The following is a 25,116-nucleotide window of genomic DNA, read 5'->3' as shown; positions in this document are numbered from 1 at the left end:
CGGCACTTTGGCGAGGACTTTGATCGGACTTTTAACTGCTGTCGCACTCAAAATGCAAATCACAGGTAACACCTACTGTGAACAACAGCCTTGTAAAAGAAAACTATCCAATTTACCTGACTGACATGTTAAGTGCCGCCTCTGTTTATACTACTGGCAATGAACTGAATTACTGTTTAAACACTACGATGGGGTTGCAGCAGGTTAGGAGGCACAGTATCCAACTGGCTGAGTGGAAGCGGCCAATAACACAGCGTGATGTGATAGCAGAGCAGTGGGAGGGGGAAGAGGAGGACCAAACCCCCCCCTCCCCCCTCCCCTTGGAAAAGGGAAGCAGAGACAGGGATGGGTAGAAGTAGGTTATGTTGTTGTGTTCTTATTCATGAGAACACTGATGTTCCCCAGGTCCTTAGAGACATTTTGTTCAAGGCCATGTTGAGAAGACCGACTGCAGGCCAGTGGACCTGATAGCACAGATTAACAGAGAAGACGGACAGAAAGAAAGTTACTTAGAAGCATTTGGCACACAATCGTACGTTTAAGCTTTCATAGGCACATCTGCTGTTGCACGAGTGACACCCTGCTTCACACTTTAGTGACACACGTTCACACCTGTGGGCTGCCTCGGTGCCTCGTTCAAGGGCACCTCGATGGCGGTGACGCTGTTTTCACTTTCTCCGCTTTGGTCACTGTGTGCTGGGGGAAGGTTGTAAATCTCCAGTGCTGTGGCAGATAAACTCTTTTAACTCTCATATTCTGGACGTCATCCAGGGAGAGGCCCGATGAGTTGTTCAGGAGATGCTGGCTAAAAGGTTGGTTGGGGCCGCTTCTTACTTAATTCTTCATTTAACAGAAAAGACATTTTAATAATCTGCTGTTCTAAGGGGATAGGTTATGAATTACTGTGTGGTCTCCATTAAGGTTTTTGGCTTCAGGCTGCCTATTAATTGGTATTTGGTCATTATAAAATAAAAACATGTTGGGACTGTGTGCAAAGGTTCTAACTGTGGTATAATAAATTATGTAAATTCCAACAACATATATATATATATATATATATATATATATATAAAGTGTGTTTGAGATGACCGTCCATTAAAACATGTCACATTAAATGTTAAAATGTTACATTTGAGCCTAGTTAGTGATTCAGTATTACACCGCCACGAGGTGCGGACAGTTATGAGAGTCACATTAATAAATCAACTGGTCAAAACAGATGCAGCTGAGGCCGAGATATTTCCATCTTTAGTCTGTACTATGGGTCAAGCTACACAAACATCCTACATTTCCCATAATGCAACTTAATAGCATCTTTCTTTCAAACTTCCCCTGCAAAATGCTTACAGTGTTTTGAACTCCACGCCGCTGTGTAACCCAGGCGTTCTGTTTGAAAAGATATTCTCTGAGACCAGACCTGTCCTGCGCCTGATGATGTCATCACGGTTATTTTATTTTTTTCAGATTTAAAGGGCCGGTATGTAGCATTTAGAGGGATCTATTAGCAGAAATGGAATATAATGTTAACAGCTATGTCTTCATTGGTGTATAATCACCTGACACTGAGAATCGTTGTGTTTTTTGTTAGCTCAGAATGAGCCCTTCATATCTACAGTATATAGGGAGCAGGGCCTCTTCCCGGAGTCCACTATGTTGCACCGCCATGTTTCTACAGTAGCCCAGAACGGACAAACCAAACTGGTTACAGAGAGAGCCTTGTGTGTTGTTACATTACCTGAAGGCCACTGTAGTTCTCCTACACGCTTAGGAAACTGTGATAACATGAGCCAGAGTGCAAAACCGTGGTGCTGCTAGCTAGCATCTGACTACCGTTGCTTCTGAAGAAGTGTTATTATGGTATGGATGGCCTCTGAGCGAGGAGAGCGACATTACCACGATTTTGCATTCAGCAGCTCACGTTACCACAGTCATGGAATGAGTGAGTGGAGGGGTATTCAGTTGGTTGCAATCTGCAACAAATAAAAAGAAAGTTCCTCCAGAGCCACAGGAGACATTATACAACTGTTTTCACAGGCAGGGGGGTATGTACTCCCCCTGACAGGTATATTGAACTGTATGTGTGGAATTGGTGGAGTGCCCCTTTAAGTTATTCTCTAAACCCCTGAACTTTTAAAATTGCCTTGACTCTTTGTCCTGCTGATATTTACTGTGAAGCACTTTTTGGAGATTGTTGTGTTTCACAAAAAAGTGCTAAGATACAGAATACTGCTGCTGCTGTTACAGATGCTACTGCCACTGTTACTGACTGTTAATGTGACTGATGCTCCTTTCACTAATACTAACAGTACTGTCCCTGGTGATAGTTTCTGCTACAAGTGGAACAAGTCCCATTAACAATATAAAACAATTCAGTTACAATTAAAAAGTACAAAAATAGTTCTGGTAATAACAACTAAATGAACATAAAAAATAAGCATAATCTGCCCTTTAATGCAGATTATTATCTGCATTATTATTATTTGTGTTATTGTGATATTATTATTACCATTATTATACTTTTGTTGTTATTAGTGTTGTTGTGATATTATTATTACTATTGTTATTATTATGACTGCTATCATTATTATTATTAGACTATTGTTATTATTATTAGACTATTGTTGTTATTGTGATATTGTTATTACCATTATTCGACTATTGTTGTTATTTGTATTATTGTGATATTGTTATTACCATTATTAGACTATTGTTGTGATTAGTGTTATTGTGATATTGTTATTACCATTATTAGGCTAGTGTTGTTATTTGTGTTATTGTGATATTGTTATTGTTATTATTAGACTATTGTTATTAGTGTTATTGTGATATTGTTATTACCATTATTAGACTATTGTTGTGATTAGTGTTATTGTGATATTGTTATTACCGTTAGACTATAGATATCATTATGACTGTGTGCGGTGGCAGTGAGTGGGTGTAGGCTTGTTCCTTTAAGGGTGGTGTCAGCGGCAGCAGAGGAGGAGGAGTGTGTCTGTCTCCGCTCACTTGTCCACAGCTAGGGACTCCGAGAATAAACAATTCCCACAGACTACACGCTACACGCCTCGGCTCGCAGTCGCAGCACACACACACACACGCACACACACGTACACACACAAACACCGAGGCATCTTTTTGGACTAACAATTTTGTTTTTTAAAAGCCTGCCTCGCCATCTTTGTTCCCCCGCCTGAAGTGTCAAGACGGACGCGACCGTTTTTCATTGGATTTGCCTCCTCCTGTCGAATAACAACGATGCGCCTCTCCGGCTGACTGCGGGGTGGACAGCGCAGGTATGGGCTCTTTACGTGCTAACATATAAACCACTGTCATATCTGAAGAATTACTGTTAGCACCGGGAGGGTGGAATAATACACAGGACGCGATGTCGAGGATTGTACGAGACGGTAGCGTATTTATTCGAGGCTAGGAGGGGGCTGTTTGCGTGTCGTACGGCGGCACAGAGCCGCATATGGATGTCGCGCTGAAAAAAACCGCTGCATAAAGACGCGGAAAATGGACCAGGCTGTGTGCGGGTTTTAGCCCACGGAGTCGCTTAGTCAGAACAGCCACTGTCCGTGTTTCCTGGCCGCCATCTGACCAGTAAATTAGGCCTACATTAGAGGATTTATCTGTGAGAATACAGCCGAGGAAATGAATGTCAATTGTAGTTCATGTTCCGTATACGGACCGACCGTAGCGGAATCGAATGAAAGTGTATTTATAGGCTTCTGTAACGCTACTGTCACGCTGATCGCAGAATGAATTAAACCGCCACACGAGCTAATTTGTGGTGAACAACACACCATAAGGCCGTACCATGTCACAATGTAACAGTAATGTAGCAGTAATGTAACGTTAGTACCGTTTATGTCACACTGGGTCAAAACGTCTATGTGTGGAGTAGTTTTAGCACCACCAATGGGAAACACTTCACAGCTGCACTGTTCTGTAAATGACCATTGGCAGGTCCTGCTCCTTTAATAAAATAAATAAATAAATACAATTCTCAAAGGGTTTTGAATGAACGTCTAGGCCTTGCGTGTAGTTCTGTGTTGAGCTGGAGTCATGAATGTGGTTTGTGGGGCTAAATGATAGCTATGTCTTGGATATATTAGGCTGCCTAATGAAAAATCTCCCCCATGACAGACTCATAGTTCACTTGGAGCTTTTTTTTGGGGAGGGTATAAATTGTATTGTCTGAAAGAGTCTTAAATGTACCTTGAGTATATGTATATGCCCCTGCAGTGTCATTTTCTGAATTAGACTTTGCAGTGCCACTCAGGGGGAAGTCGGTGACAATGGCCCTAATCTCCCGAGCACGTACAGTAAATACAGTGTAGGCCAAGGTAGTTAAAAATGTAACAAAGCAATGTCTCTCTGTCTGTTGCTACAACATTTTCCTTTTTGAATGCATCATAAACAGCCATGATCTTGGCTTATTAATGATGCTCATTTTGTTTTGCATTGCTTCCAAATCCTTCAAAGAGAAACGGTCTGTAACCACTGGCAGGTCCCTTCAGATGTTTGGAAGGATATGAGGCCAAAATGCAGTCGGTCTGTTGCAGCCTGTCAACATCGCTGCGCCATCATGTCAGATATGTTTTGATAGAGTTCAAAAGACTTGGATGTTTTTTTTTCAGTAACTACCAGTGAGAGTTTTTCTTTTTTTTTGAATGGCGTTTTGTGTAGGTGTTCATTTCTCCTGAAATGTCCTGTTGCTTCATTGGACTTTGGATCGGCGAGGAGGCGAAAGGTCAAGGGCTGATGTTTGCCACGAGTTACAGGAAAGAGGGCAGAGAACTTCAGTTCACGTTCCAAAAGGGCAATTCAGCTTCAAGCGGCAGACCTGTTTGGATGTCGTAATGGGAGGATGAGGAAAAACAAAAAGCTCTCTGTTCTGTGCTACACTTTCACAGAGCTGCTGTAACTTCAGACCCGACAATCTAAAAGTAAGGTGGAGAGAAGTCAAACTTTTTGTAAAGCCTACTAAATGCTGTCTGTGTCTGGAGGTCTGCCTTTTAGCCCTCCTTTTGTTGAGCATTTAAGCTGCTTAATTATTTGACCTGAACTTACACAAGATGTTCAAGGTAGTTCAGCGTGTCCTCTTTTGCCACAGATAACTCAAACCTGCACATTTATAGCCCGACTTTTTTAAGTAGCACTTTAAGAAGAACCAGTGTGTGTGTGTGTGTGTGTCTGTGTCTGTGTCTGACCAGTAACTCAAAAGGAGCGTCTGTGTTGGATGCAGCTCGATTTGACTGGGCCATCTGCTATTGTCCAGGGAGCTGCTGTTGAGTGATGTGCAGTAGCCTGCAACAGAACCAGAGGACATTCAAATGGCCGAATGCAAATGATGTGGAGGCTGCTGAGCAGTCACAAGACCGGACTCTGCTGCTCCACTCTCTCATCCGCTGCCTTTCGTGACAGCAAATCTTATCTGCCATCAAAGCGCGGCTGCTGCTGCAGAAGAGTGGCGTGTTTAGGCGTGCGTGTGTAATTGTGTTATGCAGCTGTATTCTGCACATCTTTTGTGTTTTATCGATAATATGTGTCAGTACAGCATAAAAAAGTAGCTACCGCATCACAGTGCTTGTTGTCACTTGGTGACTTTCCTCTCCCCTTGTTTCAGTCATTTGATGTAATGTATTTTTTATACAGGATGATGCCACAGATACAGGAGGAGTACCTGCCCGGCCACTTATCTCCACTAACAGCCTCTCTAACCACTACCACTGTGCCAGCTCCACACCCCGCTGTCTGTAAATCTGTCAGTCACACAATAGCATGAGACATGCACATGGCTGACAAAACTCTGGGTGGCATCTCGCTTTTGATTGCTGAGATACAGTCTGCAAACCGAAAAAAACCTAATGTGCAATCTACCAGAACAAGTGTCATGCATTTACTGCAGGCTTTTTGATTTATTATAGACCTGGGAGCTGCCCAGCACTTGTGTTGTTGGCCACCGAACATTGTTCAAGGGCACTTTGACAGTAGATGTTGAGGAGGAGAAGCATTTCTCATCTACTTACTCACGGCCCGCACTTTGTCAGCCCACGGAGGATTCAAACCGGAGACCCCCCCTTTGGCCACAAGCTCATTTCTCTAATTGTTTCGGGCTCTATCATTTTAGTGTGGAGCGTCCATTAAGCCAAATTATTGTTCTCCTTTATTGTTTGTTTATTCAGTAGACACTCAACTAATAACAGATCTCAGTGCTGCTGCTGATATTGGGAGGAGATTTATGCCGCGGCAGTTATGTTGTGAATTTCAAACTTGGACTAAAGCATTTATCTTAAATTGATGAGAGAAAGAGCCAATATGAGATTAGTGAGTGAGGACCGATCAGGGTGTTTGAAATGATCGGTTTTCAGTATTGACTCTTCTCTGTGCCTCCAGCTCCTCCTCGCTGCTTATCTCACACCAGTGTATTACAGACTACAGCATCGTACACACCACAGGGCCAGGCTGCATACAATTTGAATGGAAAATGTTTTGGAATGGATATGACGAAGAGCTGGAAAGTGTAAACAGATTGATGTAACAACTGAATAAAAAATGAATATTAGGGCTGCACAATTATGGCCAAAGTGATAATCACGATTATTTTTGATCAGGATTTATTTATCACGATTATTCATTGGTTTTAGGGACAACATATTTGTATGGCACTTTCACATTTGAATCAACAGAACAGTGCTTTCACTTTCACGCTGTTCTACGTTCCTGCTGATGAATACATCTTTGCATTAAATCCTGAATTCTGTGTACTTTCCGCAGAGTAATATTCAGTACATTATTCTTCTTCTCTGGACTGCAGAGTAGAATAGTTATTCAGTAAAGTTCTCATAGGCTGCTGCCGTAGAGTGCGTGTGCAGCGGCATGACGGCTCCTCAAAAGTGGAGCGAAAACTTCTGGATGGCTGCTAGTTAAGGAAGCGCTTGATTTGATACACAGCAGAGCTTTCTACGAGTGGAGCTTTCTTAACATCAATGTCGTCGATCACGTTCATTGTGGACAGTGCACTATCCTAGTGTTAAATCAGTAAGGCAGATGTATTAAGAGACACGTGGAGACTTGCTGTTTACTGATTATGTATTTTCTTTCTCTGAATATTCTGCCACTAGAATACCCAAAGAAAGAGGCCGCGGTGTCAGAAAGCAAGGCATAAAATGACTGAAGTCATTTCTGCTTTCTGAAATCCAAGAGTTTTGTTTTAGTAAAGGCTCTTAGTTATAGCAGCACTATCTCATTCGGAGACGATTACTCCGGGCTCCTGTTGGTACTTCTGTCATGAACGGAAGGCAGCCAAAGTCAATGGGCCTCACTTTGATGACGAGGCAGGAACCGCTAAATGCGTCTTCGCTGCCATCGCTCCTGGACGCTGAATGACAAAATGCTAGAGGGGAAGAAAGATGGCCGCCTCCGCTGCAACGCCTGAGAGCTACACTAGCCAGAGCTCATCTGTTGAATGACATCGTCTCCTCCCCCCCCACCCACCCCCCCTCATCCCACTTCACCCTCAACTCCAACTCTCCACCCCTCTGCCTTCACGCTTCACCTTGGCCTTGGCGCAATGACAGGGCCCCTCAATTATCCCCACCGATTGATCGCTGCTGATTGCAATTGCCGTGAATTATTTAGACTTTGCAGAAATTGCTCACCGAAAGGGGAGGGAGAACGGAAGAGAGAGAGAGCGAATGGGTCAAATGAATTTACCCACATGAAGTATCGGCCCGTTTGGTAAACAACAGCTGTGGAAGCCTAAGTGTGCCGATCAATGAGGCGGAGCAGAGAGACAAACGGCATCAAGCTACCTTGTCACGGTGGCTACTGAGCTAACGGCGACTCTCTGCTGTCCCTCCCCTCCTGATAGGTTCAGTAAAGACTGAGGAGATGTAGCATGTAGGAGCAGGCCTCCTGGGTGACGTGAGAGGAGCTGACTCTTTTTACTGGGCTGATGTGGCACTCACTCCCTCTGTGCCTCTCTGCCTCTCTTGCTCCTGTAGCAGCGCTGCTGCCCTGGGGCTGTAGAGGTGCAGCAGGAAGGTATACTCTACCATTGTGGTGAGCGTGCTTGCCAGGATGCTGCAGTCAGACGGATAGGGAAGGTCTCTGCTTTTGTCACGAGCAGACCAATGTCGCAGGCGTGACAGAGTGGGTGGGGGGCAGATAAGAGGAATACCCAGCCTGTGTGAACATGTGATGGAGGGCGTCTGCCCTGTTTCCTCACAGTGGAGAAAGACTGCAGATACTTGTCCGCGTGCTCGTAGATTTTCGTCTGCAACTGTCGGAGAATGTTGGTAACTAAGTCTGTGATAAAACAGTTGTTGATCTGGAGGGTCTTGCGTCATGCCTCGCTCAAACCAAGCTGCTCCTAACAGGCATTGGACAAGGCCGATGCTCCCCGCGCTATTTGTGTATTAATGCATATGTCCCTGACATGCCCTAAGAGGCCTAAGGGTTTGAGGGCTAGAACACCGGGTCACAAAGTCCAGGGAGTGAGGCCGGCTGTTACTCAACTGTGTCTTATTTTAACCAGGTTATGTGGCGGGAGTGCTGGGGAGAAGCAGGGGCTAAGTGAAAATGCCACTCATTCCTGAAGAGTCCCTGGCCTCGTCAAGGTTAGTGGCTTGTCTTTGTAAGTTGAGGGATTGATGCATGAGCCTGTCTGGCGCTGAATTCAAAGTCCAAAGCTGTCACAGGCAGCAGATCCCTGCCTCCCCTCCCTCCCTCCCTCCCTCTTTGCAGGCTATCACAGGGCCCTGTCCTTCCCAACTTCTTAGCAGCCTGTCCTTTTGGGAACCTTGAGCAGCCCAGGCAAGGACACAGCGTCTGGTGCAGTAAGCCTGTGCAGAGGGGGAGGCTTTACGTAACGCTCTGCTTTAAACATGGGTGTATGACTTCCCTGACACGGAGCAGTGTGGTGCAGCGCTGCTCGGATCGCAGCGCCCCCACTCCACCCGGGCCCTCCTGGGCAAGGAGGGGCCAGAGAGATCCCTGCAACTTAATTATATCTTTCTCTTTTAAAAGCTTTCGTTTGAAATTAAATTTTCCCATGCAATTAGCTAAAGAGGAGTTTTCAGAATTTATGAATGAATGATGGATATATTGCACAGGGGGGGAGGGGGGAGCAGTATATGCGGTACATGCCACGAGGTGGTGGATTTATTTCCGTTGCAAAACAGGTGAGGTTCGGGGGAATTGATCGTTAAACTTTGTATCCGAGAGCTGCTCTCTTACGCTGCCAGCAATTCAGTTCCTGGTACAGCATTCTACTGTCAATATTTGGCTTATTTTCACTCTGTCACATTGCTTGGCTCTGCAAGATGGGTGGAGAACACAGGAGCTAGGGTTCCCCCTCTTCCTCAGTCATTCACACCCACATCAGATAGAAGCTGGATATAATGTGACGAACGATGATACCCCCCCCCACAATCCTTTTGGCTTAGAACTGTAATTGTGTAACTTTTTGGCTTCTGGTGATGAGCTGAGTGGTTGCTGGGCAACAAGGGACCTGTGCGGGTGGCCGTGGAGAGTCGGAGCAGTGCGAGTTCAGATAGATCTGCAGCACATTAGTTTCCAATCACTGAATCTCTCCTGAAATACCTCATTTTGTGTTACTCCAAGCAAACCGGTAGGTTATTGGCCCAAAGAGACTGTCTCCTAAGGTGCATGAAGACCGGCCTTGTGCTGGCTTACAGAAACCGTTCACTCCATTTCCAATTTGTCAATAAATACATAAAAGACTCATTGCACTTTCAAAAAAATATTTTAACAACATAGTAAAATTCAGCAACAAAAGTCTTCATAGTTAAATAATGTCTGAATAAATAAAAATAAATGCACTCCCACACCACAAAGTGTGGGCCGAGGACACTCGGCACAACTCGGTACCCATCTTTCCCTGAAAGAGGCTTCTGGAATTTCCTGAAACACACTGTCCTTTTGTGAACCGCCACCCCACTTGTGAATCCATTAGCAAGGTGGCGTCCTCACTGGAGCTGGGTAAACAGACCGAAAAGACCACGGCTCGGGAGTGCAGCTTCCTCATAACCGCGTTAGAAGGCGGCCAGCGGCAGAGAGGCCATTTGAGAGGAGATGGAGAGCGCCGGAGCGGATGACTCCGGGCAGCCGTATGACCTATTACTTTGGGAAAATGGACTGGTGACCAGAAGATTGCTGGCTCATACTCCTGCTCACCCTCTGCCTTTGAGCAAAGGCAATTAACCTGGATTCCTCCAGTAAATATCCAGCGGCAGCAACGGAGGGAGATGTGCAAGAGTGATAATCGTGTAAGTGACTTTGAATAAAAGTGTCCACTAAGCAGGAAGATTAATACGGCTAATAGAATCATAGCTTGTGTTTTCAAGTTAGCAAGGACTGCTGAACATGTAGAGGAGTACGTGCCCCCCCGTCTCCCTTTGTGCACTCCTCCCCACACACACACACTCACTCCTCTTTTTTTCCTGTGGCATTAGGCGAGAGCGTGACCTTGACCTGATTGCTGAGGAGGCTTTTTAAGCAACTCTCCAATCATGTGACACGCCTCACCCCCGATCCTCTCTCCTGACCTTGTATGTCTACGAGGACGAGGCATGCAGCTGGGGGGGGGGCGGCTGCCCTTCATTCGGGTGGTCACCCCCCCTTCCCCCAAGGTCAAATGGTGTCAAGGTTGCGTCACAGAAGAGCGGCCACAGGTCCCCCCCCCCCTCCTCTTTGACCGCGGTGGTGACGAACCGGGCAGGTTGAGTCATCCTCTCAGTTCTCAATCACTGATACCAGCATATGTCAGGGAAAGGTCGCCTCATGTCCAGAGTGATTCATGTCCCGACTGAGCTGGCTGCTAGGGTTTGTGTTATTGCAGTTGCCTTCGCTCACTCCCTACAGCTGCCCCGCTGTTTAAACCGCGCTGGCTCACTGTGTCTCGCCTTAGAGCGCGCTACTGCTTCTGCTTCAGAGTATTTTTATGTGTGACTACGGTAACATTTCTGCCCCCTGGATATATTTACCATATGGCTGGGTAAATCGGGATAGCCCACTTTGTTAAAAACAGGCCGTAACGGATCCTAGTCTTTCTACATCCGAGTCTGAATATTGTACACTGCTGTGTCTTTACACTGTAGTTGTAGAATTGGACAATCAGAGGGACTTTAGGCTAGTCGCAGCCCATTTTCATGTCCTGTCTCCATTTGGCGTGTGTTGTGACACAAAATGTCATCTAGTCCTTAAATCCCAGAGTGGGATAAGTATCTTTTTAAATGTTGTCAGTGAACTTATTTGGGTTTCTTGTGGCATGTTACAACTCAAACTCACCCACAGTACAGTTCAAGTCTTTGTCATTTGACAACAAAAAACAGGATCACAATTTTACAATGTTGTGATTCTTCACATTTTAATAAACAACTGAAATGTATCATCAGAATGACACAATATAATGTACCGTTAAATATCTAATTGAATTAAATAGAATAGATTTTGTCAAGCGATGAAAAAACGACTCGCAGCGCCATCAGTCCAACTACTGTAAATTGTAAGCTTGAGATAATAATAAGTTCATCTGAGGATTTGTTTAGCCACGCCCTGATATGAATGTAATACAGTGTCTGACAGGAGAGGTTGCACTCAGGGTCTCTAGGCAACTATAAGAGGAGGCAAAGACTCATTTCCAGTCTTGTTTTCACAGAGATGTCCTCTTTCTTTACTCTGTGGAGCCAAATGTCGGGGATTGTTATTAGAAAACAGGCCGAGACATAGCATGGTCTTCATCTTTAATAAAAGGACTGAGGCATTATGCAAGACTGCTGCCATCAGTTTGTCAGGATGAACACAGGCGGTCGGGGAGATAAGTGATACGATAGACCCCTTCCCTTTTTCCACATTTTTTCATCATGCAGCCTTGTGCTAAAGTATCTTGATGTATTTTTCCCTTATCAATCTACACAAACTGTCCCATAATGACAATGCAAATATTATTATTTAGACCCTTAACACAGTACTTATTTGAAGCACCTTTGGCAGCATTTCCAGCTTCTTGGATGTGACGCAACAAGCTGTGCGCACCTGGATTTGGGGGATTTTCTGCCATTCCTCTCTGCAAATCCTCTCGAGCTCTCTCGAGTTTGAGTGGAGACCGTCAATGGACGGACATTTTCAGGTCTCTCTCTCTCTGGCTTGGCTGCTCTGGGACATTCTCAACAGTTGTCCTTCAGACACTCCCGTGTTGTCTCTGTGTTTTGGGTCATTAGCTAAGTTTCCATTCAAATGAATCGCAAATTTTAACCGAATTTCGAGAAAGTCTGCGAAGGAATATGTGAATGAATGCTTGTTTCCGTCCACTACCGTGCTTATAAGGAGTTGGTTCTTGGAGATAAGCAGTAGGTGGTGCCAATTCTTCAGTTGGAGAACCATTATCCAATAGCAGAAGAGGGAAGTAATGATGTCATTAAAAGATCGCCAGTCGAAGCTCAAACGGTGAAAAACAATTTAAAAACTGGATTTAAATACTACATTTCAGTTGGTTTCATTTGTTAATGTGAGTGGAGGGATGAGGACACTGTTTTATTCTGCCTCTGCTTTTAGCCTCCTCAGTGGAGAGGAACCTCATCTCAGCCAAGCCTAAAAACGTTTTTGTGATATTTGGATTCTTTTTGTATTATCTTGGCACCTGAGTATTCTGGTCCATTCTATCTTCTTTCACAAATATTGATATTTTCCTTCAGTGCTTGTTAGACTTTTTCTTTACGTCATGATGGCCCCAGCGTGAACCAAACTCCAAATCATTAGCGCAGTGCCCTCCCCTGTGCTCCCCAACACTTCTTGAGCTGCCTTGATTATGTTCAGACAGTTGTCTTGTTTGACGCACTAAAATAAAGGTGATCGCCTGCTAGGACTTGACATTTCAAATCAGAGAGACATGTGCTGCCCACCTGAATACACCTTTAGTTCTCACACACACACACACACACACACACACACACACACACAAAGCAGCCCAGAGGAACCTTAAGCTTTGGAAGTTTGATTGTCAGACAATCGGAGGCCCTCTTGTATAACTGTGTTATGTCGAAAGAGAGCAGCAGCGCACACGTGTTGCTAACATACGACATTTTAAGTTGAGCCTCGTTTGGGTTTCAAAAAGGTTATGGAAACACGAAAATAACAATAGGAATTAGGCATCAATATTTTCCATACCGGCAGGGATGCGAATTTGCAACAGTTGCAGGCTTTTTATTAATACAAGATTTCAAAAGAATTGCGCAGGCTGAGGACCAACTAGCAGGATCCTATTGACCGACCCTGAGCAGCGTCTCTCAGTCTGTCTGGGCTGAACTATTTTATTGAAGTGAATTTCTGTTCCCTCTGGTAAACAGTTATGCAGAGTATACATCCAGGGCTTTTATTTTGAAAGGTGAGAATAGGAGGAGTGGATCTGGTCTGCGCTGCCTTCGTATTTTGCCTCGTAACATTCACTTTCTGTGTGAAAGTACTCGTGACAAAAACATTTGAAGAAAATATCTTGACAATGTGAATTGATCTCATGAAAAAAAGCCTTAGGCCTTTAAGCTTGTATAACGTGTGAGATCTTTTATTTTTGCACACACACACACCTTGGGTTAGCACGGAGAAGCTATGTGTTTGTGTAACTGTGTTTACACCTTTGGGGCTGGTGCTGGCACAAGAGCCAGACGAATGTGGGTTATCCAGGGCCTCTCTCTCTCTAAGCCACCTTCCCTTCCATTCAGCGTTGACCTTGGTGCTTATGAGGAGGCAGTGCTTGACCCACATCCACCCCCTTAAACTGGAACTAGAACCTCCGTCAGCCCCCCCTGTCGAATAAAGAGACCTTACACCCCTACTCTGCTTTCTCCATCGTCCATTTTGCTCTCTGTGGTTCGTATGTTTGATGGTAAAAAAGTAAGACCCAGCACAGCCCCGTCGCTTTTGCAGCGCGTTCTGGCAGCAGAGGAAAGTGGAGCAGCAGGCTCCATGACTCGTCTCTGAGGCACCAACATGTCTGTGTGCACGGGTCACCATTAGCACGCAGGGGCTTAGCACCGGGCTGGTAAGAGTTTAGTGGCGGGTCAACCCTCCTCTGGTTTTTTAGAGCGGAGTGTCAAACAGTGGCTGATGCAAATGAGCCCACACGAGAACACATGTAGTGGCTAGCATCTGGTGGGACTAATGTTGTGGTGCGGGGCAAACTGTGACACCAGGGCGCTAACATGAGGCCCGCTAATGCTCAAAGAGTCCATTTGTAAGAGGTTGGCAGTACAAAATAATACAAGTCGTGCTGTGGTTGCATAGAATGATTCAGTTCAGTTAAAGGTTAAAGGTGATAATTAAATGTCACTCACTCCGACAAATATAGCTGGAACAGAGCTAAACAATGGTTGCTAAGCGATGCCAAGGCACCAGAGTGAGTGATGATTTCCGGCGCATTAATATTTAAATCAGCAGCCAAAGGTGCAGCGTCGATTAGGTTCCTCACAATGGCTTCAAACGCCGATGCGAGGGGCGTTGCGGAATCTGTGTTACAAATGAGTGAAACCCTCAGCCATTGTCAGAGGAACGCGGCCGAGCAGCGCTTCACGTACGCCGGGATTACCGAAGCAGCGCGTGAGCGAGCAAGGCTTAACAAGGGGAGGGTGTGCATGAGAGCGCCGTGCATGAGAGCGCCGTGCGTGATCCTAGATTCATCATGAGCTGTCCTAACCAGTGCAGAGGCATTCGAGAGGGGGGGGGGGGGGCAGTGTCATGCTACCGGGCATTAGGACAGCTGGCCCCCGTAACATCTCCCATAGAGAGAGAGGCTCATCATTTCTTTCTGACTTTGGCGACATGCCATATCTTGTTAGATAACTGCAGAAAAGCGTGTTTTAAATACGGCGGAGGACCCCATTTAGCATTCTGAGAAAGATGTGAGATAATGGCCACCTAGAAGAGGAGATGTAGAAATCAGAAGGCGTGCCGATGAGGGCATGTAGATGGCGCTCAACCCTCGGGGGCAGTTGTTGCATCAATGCGTGGGAGTGTTTTTGCCAAACTCACAGCTGGCCCACTGATAAGAGTCGCCCCTCCTGTTCCAGAGGCCACAGGAAGGCATCGCCAAAGTGCAGGGACTCGTCACAGAGAAGTCTCTCTTTTTTTTTTCACTTCTTTTCTTCCTTTGTCTCCCTCTCCCTTGTACTGTCTCCCTCGATCATGCTCTGCAGCACTCCTTGCACAATGTTAGGGAGGAGAGAGAGAGAGAAGAAAAAAAGAAAGAAGAAGAAAAGTGGGTCAGGGCGACCTATTTTTTTTTTCCCACAGTTCACGGAGGCAGAGGGTGGCGGTGTTATCGTCAGTTAGACGAGGAGCAGGGCCTGATGGGGAGGCAGAGCCCTGTCGCGAGGACGCAGCCTCTCAGAACTGGGTCAGCAGCAGAGGCTACGTCTTGTAAACGGCTTGTCATACTGGGGAGAAAAGCTGCAAATGAACCATAGATTATACGCCCCAAGCTGAGCGCCGAGGTCTCTCCTCACTCCCCAGCCGCACACTTCAAAAAGAAAGAACAGACACACACACGCACATGTAACCCTTACAGTAGTGCAGGAGCCTCTGAAGCGCTGCCACCTCCTATACCTCCCCTCCCCCCCTCTCCCCCTCTCAGTCTCCAGTAATACCGTTTGATTATCGCAGTCAGACCTGACAAGCTCGGAGCACCGATCTATTCACATTTCCCTTCCCCTGACGCGCGGGCTGCTGTTTTCTAAATGAAGGCCGCTCTCTCCCAGATCCGCTCGACTTTAATTCAGGTCAGGTTATTTACTGTACCGAGTTCAACTGTGGTTGAGAGACGGCGATACAGCTGCAGTGCATATCATCTGTGCCGATGCCAGACATGTGAAGAGATCATTTGCCTACAAGAGCCCTCATGAGGTATTCATGTTTTCTGACCATAAAACAACAACAGCTGCCTTCTGCTGAACTTTTCAAAGGAACTCCAGTATTGCTGCAGTGCTGGCTGAACCAGACCCATTATTGATCTTTAATTTGAGAACAAGTCTTAGTCGTGAGTAGGGATGTTAGGATAGTGTTAGGAAGTCAAACAGGTCATAATTACCTATCGAATATTTATTTTATATTGCTGTGAAAACATCCCCTTCAAACAACAGGATTATAAGTTTCTCGCTAAAAACTACATTTAATGAGATGACATTTGAACACATCATGATGACCTAATAAGGGAATACTTTCCTGGAAAGAGCTTGAATCTCAATGCAACCTTTGTCAATGTTAGCTGTACTAATGAAATCTATATTTATATAGCAAAACAAATACAAAAAAACTCAGCAACAACAAAATAAAAGTACTAACATAGTAATTAAAATAGCAAACATTTTAAATCATTTTTATGGAATATACTGTATATATATATTTCTTTTAATACAAATTTAAACTATTATCAGGTGAACTCAGGCTAGGCAGGGCGATAAACCCTTTGAGCTCAGATTTAAAAGAAGCCACTGACTCAGCCTGCCTCATTTCCTCGGGCCTTGGGGCCGTCCCCCTTCGTCTTCAGCCGAGAGACTGGAATAGACCGAAGGTCCCGGTCCCGAGGATCTCAAACTATGACCAGGGTCACACGGGGATAAAAGATAAAAGATCTGAGATGTATTGAGGAGCAGCACCACTTAGTGCCCTGTAAGTAATGAGAAGAAGCTTGAAATCTATTCTTGAACTCTGCGTTAGCTCCGTTATTTAGCAGAGCAGGACCGGCTGTTAGCAGTTAGTAAACTACAGGTCAAGTTTGAGCCAGGTGTGAACCCCAGCTCTCTGATGAATCTCTTAACGGCTAACTAGCTCTCCTGTCGATTAGAAACACGGATTTGTTGAAGCATTTTCAGGGAAAACAATACGTTTTTACTGCGTCCTTTCCATTTTAACGCAATCTGGCCCAGTACCTACGGTGTAAAGATGTGTAACGTCAGGTTTGCAGAATTCTGGCATCGACGTGGTACCTAAGAATCGGTTCATCCCCAGTGGAGGGGGAATTTTGCTCGTGTTGATGTTTTGGCAAATTGCCCTCAAGCTGCGGGGGAAGGCCTTATCCACAGCCACCATATATTTTTGATATTGATTTGAAATGGGTCTGTGCTTTCATATCCTCTGTGTCTTCTTACTGCGTCTCAGACAGACAAAGCGGGATAAACACTGGGTTTGATCTCTTCCTCACAAGTAATTGCTGTGGCTGTTGTTTTGAGCTCATATAGAAAAAATAGAATCGGGGCTTATTCCTGCATCGGGGTCTGCTTATGGAGCAATGCAATTTTCAGGCAGTAGAGCTCACTCATATTTCACTATGTGGAACAAATCTGCCTGTAATGAATCTCCCAGGACGCTGTGGTGCCTCCACAACCGAGCCTGTTTTTTTGGCTCTGTGTGTGTGTGTGTGTGTGGGGGGGGGGGGTATAGTGGGCCTTTTCAGTATCTCAACACACCCATCTCCCTGATATGAAAACTAGATTTTAGTTTTTGATGGGAGGGATTCCACAGCAAATAAACACACGGTTCATTAGAGTTTGTATCACTGTATCAGTGCAAACAAATGTTAATCGTATTGGTTTCGCTCTGTGCAAAAAACCAAACCCAGCCCTATTAGCCAAGATGTCGCACTAGCAAACATAACATAATATCCCGAGGTGGGGCTAAACATGGCAGGGGGGATCGGATTAGCAGCGAGACTCCGGTTAGCTCTCGGGGCCACAGCTCCCGAGCCCTGCCGGGGCAGCAGACCTGTCTCATGTTATTCTTAGCCCCACAACTTCATGTCTCTGTGCAAAAGCCCCTTAATGCTAATTGAGGAGACTGCTCATGGCTCACGTCGCACGACGACAGCCTCTGAGGGGGAGTGCGCCGTCTGTCTTTCTGTGTGTGAACGTGAGACACGCTGAGCTTTTTTGGGTGATTGGGAGCCACCACAGTGTCTTTAGCAGATGGTTTCCAGCAGGCCTGCGTGTGACATGTGATAACATTACAGTTTTGAAAAGGTCAGGCATGAAGAGAACCAGCAGGAGGGCTGGGCCAGTCTCAGATTGCCCAGACCTCCAGTACAGTCCACACACACAAACGCATGCTGTTGTGTGGTGTGTGCGCGTTCTGTTCAAAAGAAAAGGCCTTTTTGGTGAATTTTCAAACACCCAGTATTGAACACATTGCCTCTAACAGGGCAAAGCAAATATTTACTGTATCACTTGAACCCTGGTGGTCCCGAGTCGCCGTCGCAAGGAGGGTGCCGCAATGTTTGCACGCTGATTTAAAAAAAAGCCTTCTTTGTGCTTTTACAGTGGACTCGGCTCTCATGCAAGAGCGAAGCCCGACTTTGGACTATGCACCACAGTGTTTACCTTGGAAAATCAGAGGTCTTCATTCGGGGACCCGGCGGGTCATCGTCAACCTGTCAAAACACGGGCTCCGGGGCGCCCCCCCCTCGTAGTTGGAGAATCTTGATTGGCCGGCGAGCCTGGGCGCTCATCCTTGGAACAGACTGGTTGGGGTTGTTTGTTTTGAAGCTCCAGGTCGGAGTGTGCCAACAGCTCTGAGCGGAGCGAGGAGGGACAAACAATCGCATCACGCAGGTGTATTCCATAGAGCACCCCCCACCACCAATCCCCTTTCCCTGAAACAGCACGGGGCTTGTGCATTAAGGAGGTTTAAAAATAAATCTGTGCAGGCCGGTCAGACATTTTGAAATTCTGTTTCTATCTTAGTCCGACAGCGAGGTTAAAGATACAGCATTCTGATAAATTTCTTACCACCAGGGGAACAGATAAAGAGTGGCGTAGATTGAATAAAAGAGCTGTGGAGAAAGAGGGGGGTGTAGGAGGGCTGACATGTCTATCAGGCCGCGTGAAGGTTTTCTTTTTTTTTTTTCGTCTCGCAGATCCAGTTCAAGGGTGCCCGCAGGCGAGGCAGCGCTCGCTCTTGCCGTGCCAACGCTGCTGCTCAAGGTCATATGAGCCAGCCCTGTGACATTAAAGAGGAACAGGAAAGGGGAACCGAGGGGGGGCAGAAACCATCAACCACAGACATGCACACACACACAACCAGAATTGAGTTGTAAGGGGAAAAATGGCCTCTTAACTCCTTGAATCTTTCCTGTGACTTTTGTGCGCTGCCGTCTGGGTCCACAGTGGATTTTTTTGTGTGAGGGCAGGAGCTTTTTAAGGGCAGTAATGAGAGTGTCTTATTCTCTCTGCTCGGAGCCAAGAGATGCTTGGCTAACTGCTTTGTAGTTGCCAACCACACTGTGTGTGTGTGTGTGTGTGTGTGTGTGTGTGTGTGTGTGTGTGTGTGTGTGTGTGAGAGAGAGAGGGAAAGATGGAAGAGAGAAGTGTCACAGTGATAAACTCAAGGGGGAGGGGGGAGGTAGAGAAGAGAGAGAAAAAAGTTATTTAAAGGGACAGACGGATGGCGGATGCTTCCAAAAGCTCTTCAGCTGAGGGTTGAGACTATAAAGTGTGATGTTAGCTGAAGTGAATCTTAACTTTTTGGACCAATCAGCTGTCACTCCAGAGAGCACACACTGTGCTGTTTAACAGTTCAACTATAGTGTGCGAGCACTGATTAGCTTGGATTAGCTTATCGTTTTGATGTAATGTAGTAATGTAATAATTGATGTCCAAGCCTGCAAAACTATGTTTTCCTGCACACCCAGTCAGTTCCTGAAGTGTTCATTTGAACGACTCGGGAATATTTTTTAAACGGGGTATTTTGACGGGTTTCAGCAGGGAAAGCACCGGCGTGAATAACAAAATGAATGAGGGCTGAATTCCATTTAGCTGCTTCTGTCTCAGGTCCTGGTGTTGTGCGTGCTGGCTCACTGCCACGGCTCACTGGGACACTTGAATAGAACAGAGCCCCTGGTAATGTTATCGGTAACACCTGTGCTTTTCCTGCTCTGACAAGTCAAAATCTCTGTGGAGATTTGTGTAATAGAGCCTTTATTACACTGTAATGTGTCTTTTTTTTAGCTGGTTGTCCATTCGTCCCAATCTGGTGATATTTCAGGATCGCCTGGAGGGGAATTTCTTCAGATTTGGCACAAACATCCACTTGGACTCGAGGATGAATTGATTAGATTTCGGTGGTCAAAGGTCACTGTGACTTCACAAAACCAGTTTTTGGCCATAAGTCAAGAATGAATATGCTAATTGTGACACACAAGTGTCTAGTAAGAAAAATGGGATGAAGTAATGACACAGATGTAACCTGCAACATGACTGGTTGACGGGAGAATACGATCGCAAGGTGGTTATTCTAGTAACCTGATAGATTATGATGAAATAAATCATACATTAAATGTGCATTATGCTGTTAAGATTTTAGCTTATGTGTTGGAAACACTGAAACAACGTATCTGTTGTATGTATGTGGTCTAAAGCTAAAAGAGAATTTTTGCTTAGCGTTAGCATTTCTTACTTATATTCTGACAGGTGACAACCCTCACCACATTTTATTTATTTGTTTATTTATCAGGGATAAATGCACATATTTAATCATTGCTGTTAGCGAGTTGTAGTCCCTCCACAGATATTACAAAGTCAACTTGTTAATAAATAGCTATTTTTATACACATTTCAATCAAGCGGCCAAGCTGTGAGAGCGACAGAATCGTCTCTTCACTGAATGTCATGCAGTTGCGCTGAGAGAATAGAGAACGCCGTGTAAACTTGCTCGTCCACTTTTTGTTTACATTGTAGTCATGTGTCCGTCGGTCAATCGGGTATCGAATTGCAGTGCCCATTACACGGCGACTGCACGGGGAGAACGGTGTCTCGTCCTACCACAGCACACATATCAGGGCTACAGAGGGGTGTGGGGACAGACGGGCCTTCAGCCCAGGACCTGAGATCCAGTCCTTGCTTTTAGCAGGATGCTGTACTGAGTAATGATCAAGAGAAGACACTACAGGTGAATAGGGTCAACAATGTAACTAGTAGATATCACCTTGAAACGTCCCTAGCTGATTACTGACATTAAGATGATTATTTCTGTACTACAAGTTTTCTGAAATGTTATACTAAAATATGCAAAGGCAGCATTAACTAACTTTTGGTGAATTTAGTAGAAATCTACAGATGTAAAGAGACAAAGTAGTAAAAGAAACACCCAAATGTGTATTTTGGGTGTTTTCTTTCCACTAGTCTGAATGAAGACATGTCATCTCTCAATATACCAGTGCATGAAGAACAGTGTGTCTGGCCTTAAGAGGAGCACTGCATCACCAGCAGGATTTCCCTCAGTAAAGTATCACATTATTAATAGAATCCACTTATTATTTTGTACAGCCCAAAAGTTGGCCTTGAGAGTGTGTTATTACCTCTAGACTAATACCGTTTTTATCATCCATAGCCAGAAATGAGAAACACCTCCTCACCTATGATTTCACACCAACACACAATGGATTGGAAAAGAAGTACAAGGGGAAAGTAATGGGGCTGATTCTTTTGGACGAAGATAAGGCTATGGTTTCTGGAACAGAACTAATAGCCCCGACTATCATCTAAATTCCCTTGTAGATGTAAAAAGTACAGGCAGACATCGTATGAGTCCACAAAGTCAGTCTCCCCGGCCGCTAATGGAGCCGCTTCGGGCCATGCATCAATATGACATCGCAGATTACAATCTTTAGACTTTGGGAGCACTTTAGGTACTTTCAGTGCTGCAGGAGCGGAGCAGGAACTGGCCGACAAAACACTGAGTCATTATAATAACAATCAAGAGAGGTGGGTGGAGCCACACAGTGATACAGCCCAGCAGAAATGACTCAAGTGTTCCCATAAGGCCTTGTGGTGTGTCTGCGGGACCTGATAGGGATTTTACAGTGACCTTAATAAACATCATAGTACCTCTAGTCTCCCGGCTTCCTTGTCTTATTACATTGTTACGAAGTATAGGAGGGTTTTTTACATGTATATTCAATATTTTATATAATATATTTTGATTTGTACTAAAATATGTGGTGTTTAATAGAAAATTCAAACTTTTTATGTCTTATTAATTCAGAAATAAACTTTGTTTCCCTATACAATCAAACTAGTAGTATAAGCACTATTTCTTCCCAATAAAGACTGTAATCAGTTACTGATTACATGTTACTCAGCAATAAAAGTAATACATTACTTCACTAATTACTCATTAAATTGCTTTGCTTCCGTTACCAAGCCCAGCTCTGTACAGTGCCTTTAAAATAACATCCTCAGCATTTAACAGGTGTAGAAATAGAAAACAAGGCCTTGTGCTTTAACGAGCAGGTAGCCTTCAGTTTGGAGGGATTTACTGACCGTCATCAGCTAGCTTAGCTTCACACATCCAACTCTACATAAACCCAGATGATCCCTGACTATCCCTGGAGATTTTTTTTAAAACGACATAGTGACTCTGATAAAAAAAAACACTATTTTAAGCACCAACTTGGTTACTACTCCTGCCGGAGGCCGTTGTCACACAAGATGTGTTCATGGACTGTGGGAAATCTGACAATAATGTCATTTTTGCAGCTTCAGCTATGATAAATGGTGTTATTTTGGCAATTTCTTTGTCTTTTTTTAAGAAAATATGTTTTGAGAGAAACCAAACGGTGCGTTACTGGGAGAAGTAACTGTGATGTAACCGCTGACTTTCAAACTGTAATCAATGACACTGACATAAAATGTTACATCACTGGAACGTGTTGCGTGCTTGACTGCCCAACTCTGCTCAGGTTTATATTTTGCCACAGAATACAGAAATATAATGAGACAGAGTGTTGGTACCTTGGAACAGGTCACTTCTAGTGATGAATAATAAATTGTCATTCAAATTGCAGCAGGGAGAGTCCCGTCTGTGGAGCGTTGCTCGGGGTATTTCAGTGTTTATCCCCTTTGCATGCTCTAACTATATTATTGCAACTGGCCTGCACTGTCCTCCCCTCCATTCTGTGTGTGGAGCAGGGAGGATGCCTGTCCCCACACACCTGTGGCTCGAAGGTGGAGCAACATATGCCTCCAGCCTCTATGAAATCTAGTCCTAGACTCCATGAACTGTACTTTCTACTCAGACAGGATTTACGGGATAAGTGTCCCTCACACTTGTAATGCAATTCTTTAGAACACCAACCACTCAAAGCTGGATTTGAAGCTCCACTGAACCCTTATGAACTTTGACATTTAAAGTGGAGTTTCCTCGTGTTTCAATCGCACCTGTTAGTCACCCCCGTTGGCATGGCACCATTTTGACTATTTCTTTTGATTAGACGAGGAAGCATTTAGACCAAACAATCAATAGGTACGGGCTCCAGTCCTGAATCGTTCTGGTGTAAATCTTCTCCCCCGGTTCCCCGGCGTGGAGTCGCCTCTGTATCATTTTCGCAGATTAGTTTCCCCATTACTCAAAAACAGATGTGTTTGCCGGTGATGAACGATCCAATTATGGGATATTTGTCACTCGTTTGAGATGTGCTCGCTCGTCTGGTACTGTAAAGAACATCCACAGTCTACTCTGGCTGGGTACTCGGTGACCCGGCCTTTGGGTTAGTTTAACTGGCAATTAGGTGTTTCTTCTTCTGTCCCCAGTAGCACCCAGACACTCCTCCCTGGTCATCTCATTCATTTTGTGGTGACAGACGAGAGAGGTACCCAGCTGAACACTCTGGTCTCATTTCAAGAGTAGTTGCCCTTTCATCAAATTTGACTTGTATCCTCAAAAGTCAGCCCCTCCTGTTGACATACTTCAGATAGTCATATATGTCTAAACTGTAGTTGACCTGCCCACTCCCCCACACACACACACACACACAGCATAACAATACACAGACACTCACAGCTGAAAGAATTCATGTACACCCGCAGACCCCCCCCCTGTCTGTGGACAGTAGGCTGATTCTGCAGCCTTCCTTCCTCCCTCCCTCCTCTCTTTCTATCTCTCTGCTCTGCTGAGCTGTGTGTGTGTGTGTGTGTGTGTGTGTGTGTGTGTGTGTGTGTGTGTGACAGCTGCCTAATTGGGCATTCTCCCCTCGTCGGAGCGCCTGCCTCTCCTCCCTCTCCTCTCCTCTCCCTCTCCTCCTGTCCCGGCCGGGGCTGCTGACGAATGGCAGCGGATTACAGATGAGGACACGGTGACCCGCCTGACCTTGCTGCACAGCCGCGGGGGGAGGGAGAGGGGAGAGGGGAGACAGAGCGCGAGACAGAGCGCTAGGGGTGGGGCAGACAGGGTGCTGGGACTGCAGAGGGGCAGGATGGGTGGGGGTGGCGGTGGGCATAGGTGGAGGAGGAGGAGGGTTGTGGGGGCGCAACGCGGCGTCAGGTCAGTGGAGGATGAGGTCGTGCGAAGGTGGGCGATATGTTGGGGGGGGGGCTGCCAGGTGGCAGGGTGGACGGGCGGGTGATGAGGCGAGTGACAAGAGTGTCACATGACGGCTACCACCCCCCCTCTCCTCTGCCAGTGTCAGTATGTCAAGGGCACAAGCCCCCTTCAGCAACCGCCACTGCGGCATCCCCCCCACATCCACTCGTATTTATATATTTATTTCCCCTTTTTTTACTTGTTCGCGCCTCCATCAGATGAGCGGCTTCTATGTGAGCGCTGGCTTGCCTCCACCCCACCCCCACCCCGGGGGGACCGTGATGCGCTCGGTCAAAAGTAGGCGGCGGATCCTTACAGTGTGGTGAATTTTAATTTCTGCGCACACTGTAGATATTTCCATGCCCCCCCCCCACCTTCCCCGCTGTGTGTGTGTGTGTGTGTGTCTGTGTGTGAGAGAGAGACTGCCAAGGTGAGGTTGTGTCCTCTTGTTAAGAGCGATTAATGGCACTCGTTATGTACATAATGAAATATCCCTGCTGATGCATAGGGTGGCGTTGTCTCTCTCTCTCTCCCTCTGTCACACACTCCTATCGCCTGTATATATATGTGTGTGTGTGTGTGTGTGTGCTGTGTAACATTGAGGGCGCTTTGTTTCAGCCTCCAGGCAACTCCGGTATGTGTTTGATATGGTGTGCCCCCCCCGTAAGCCGTCCTTCCAAATGAAAAACGAACGGAAATTAGGGCCCTGTCAATTCACAGTCGAGTTTGTTCCTCTTACCCCCCCCC

General features: G+C 45.7%; 1 protein-coding gene across 2 annotated transcripts in view; it reads left to right on the top strand.

Annotated features, from left to right (window-relative positions):
- Positions 1 to 2,968: 2,968 nt before the first annotated feature.
- nrip1b (nuclear receptor interacting protein 1b) overlaps positions 2,969 to 25,116 on the top strand; it is a 38,631-nt gene continuing 16,483 nt past the window's right edge. Inside the window, exons 1-2 of one of the 2 annotated variants that reach the window (XM_031871569.1) lie at positions 2,969 to 3,293; positions 8,546 to 8,627. The gene's annotated coding sequence lies outside the window, so the exon portion shown is untranslated. The remainder of the gene's footprint in view (positions 3,294 to 8,545; positions 8,628 to 25,116) is intronic. The other variant, XM_031871567.1, reaches the window with a different exon arrangement.

Source organism: Anarrhichthys ocellatus, unplaced genomic scaffold (assembly GCF_004355925.1).
Source record: "Anarrhichthys ocellatus isolate YVR2014 unplaced genomic scaffold, GSC_Weel_1.0 scaffold59, whole genome shotgun sequence".
Classification (NCBI taxonomy): Eukaryota; Metazoa; Chordata; class Actinopteri; order Perciformes; family Anarhichadidae; genus Anarrhichthys; species Anarrhichthys ocellatus.
Note: the sequence above shows the minus strand (reverse complement) of the source record. Positions and strands in the feature narration are given on the sequence as shown.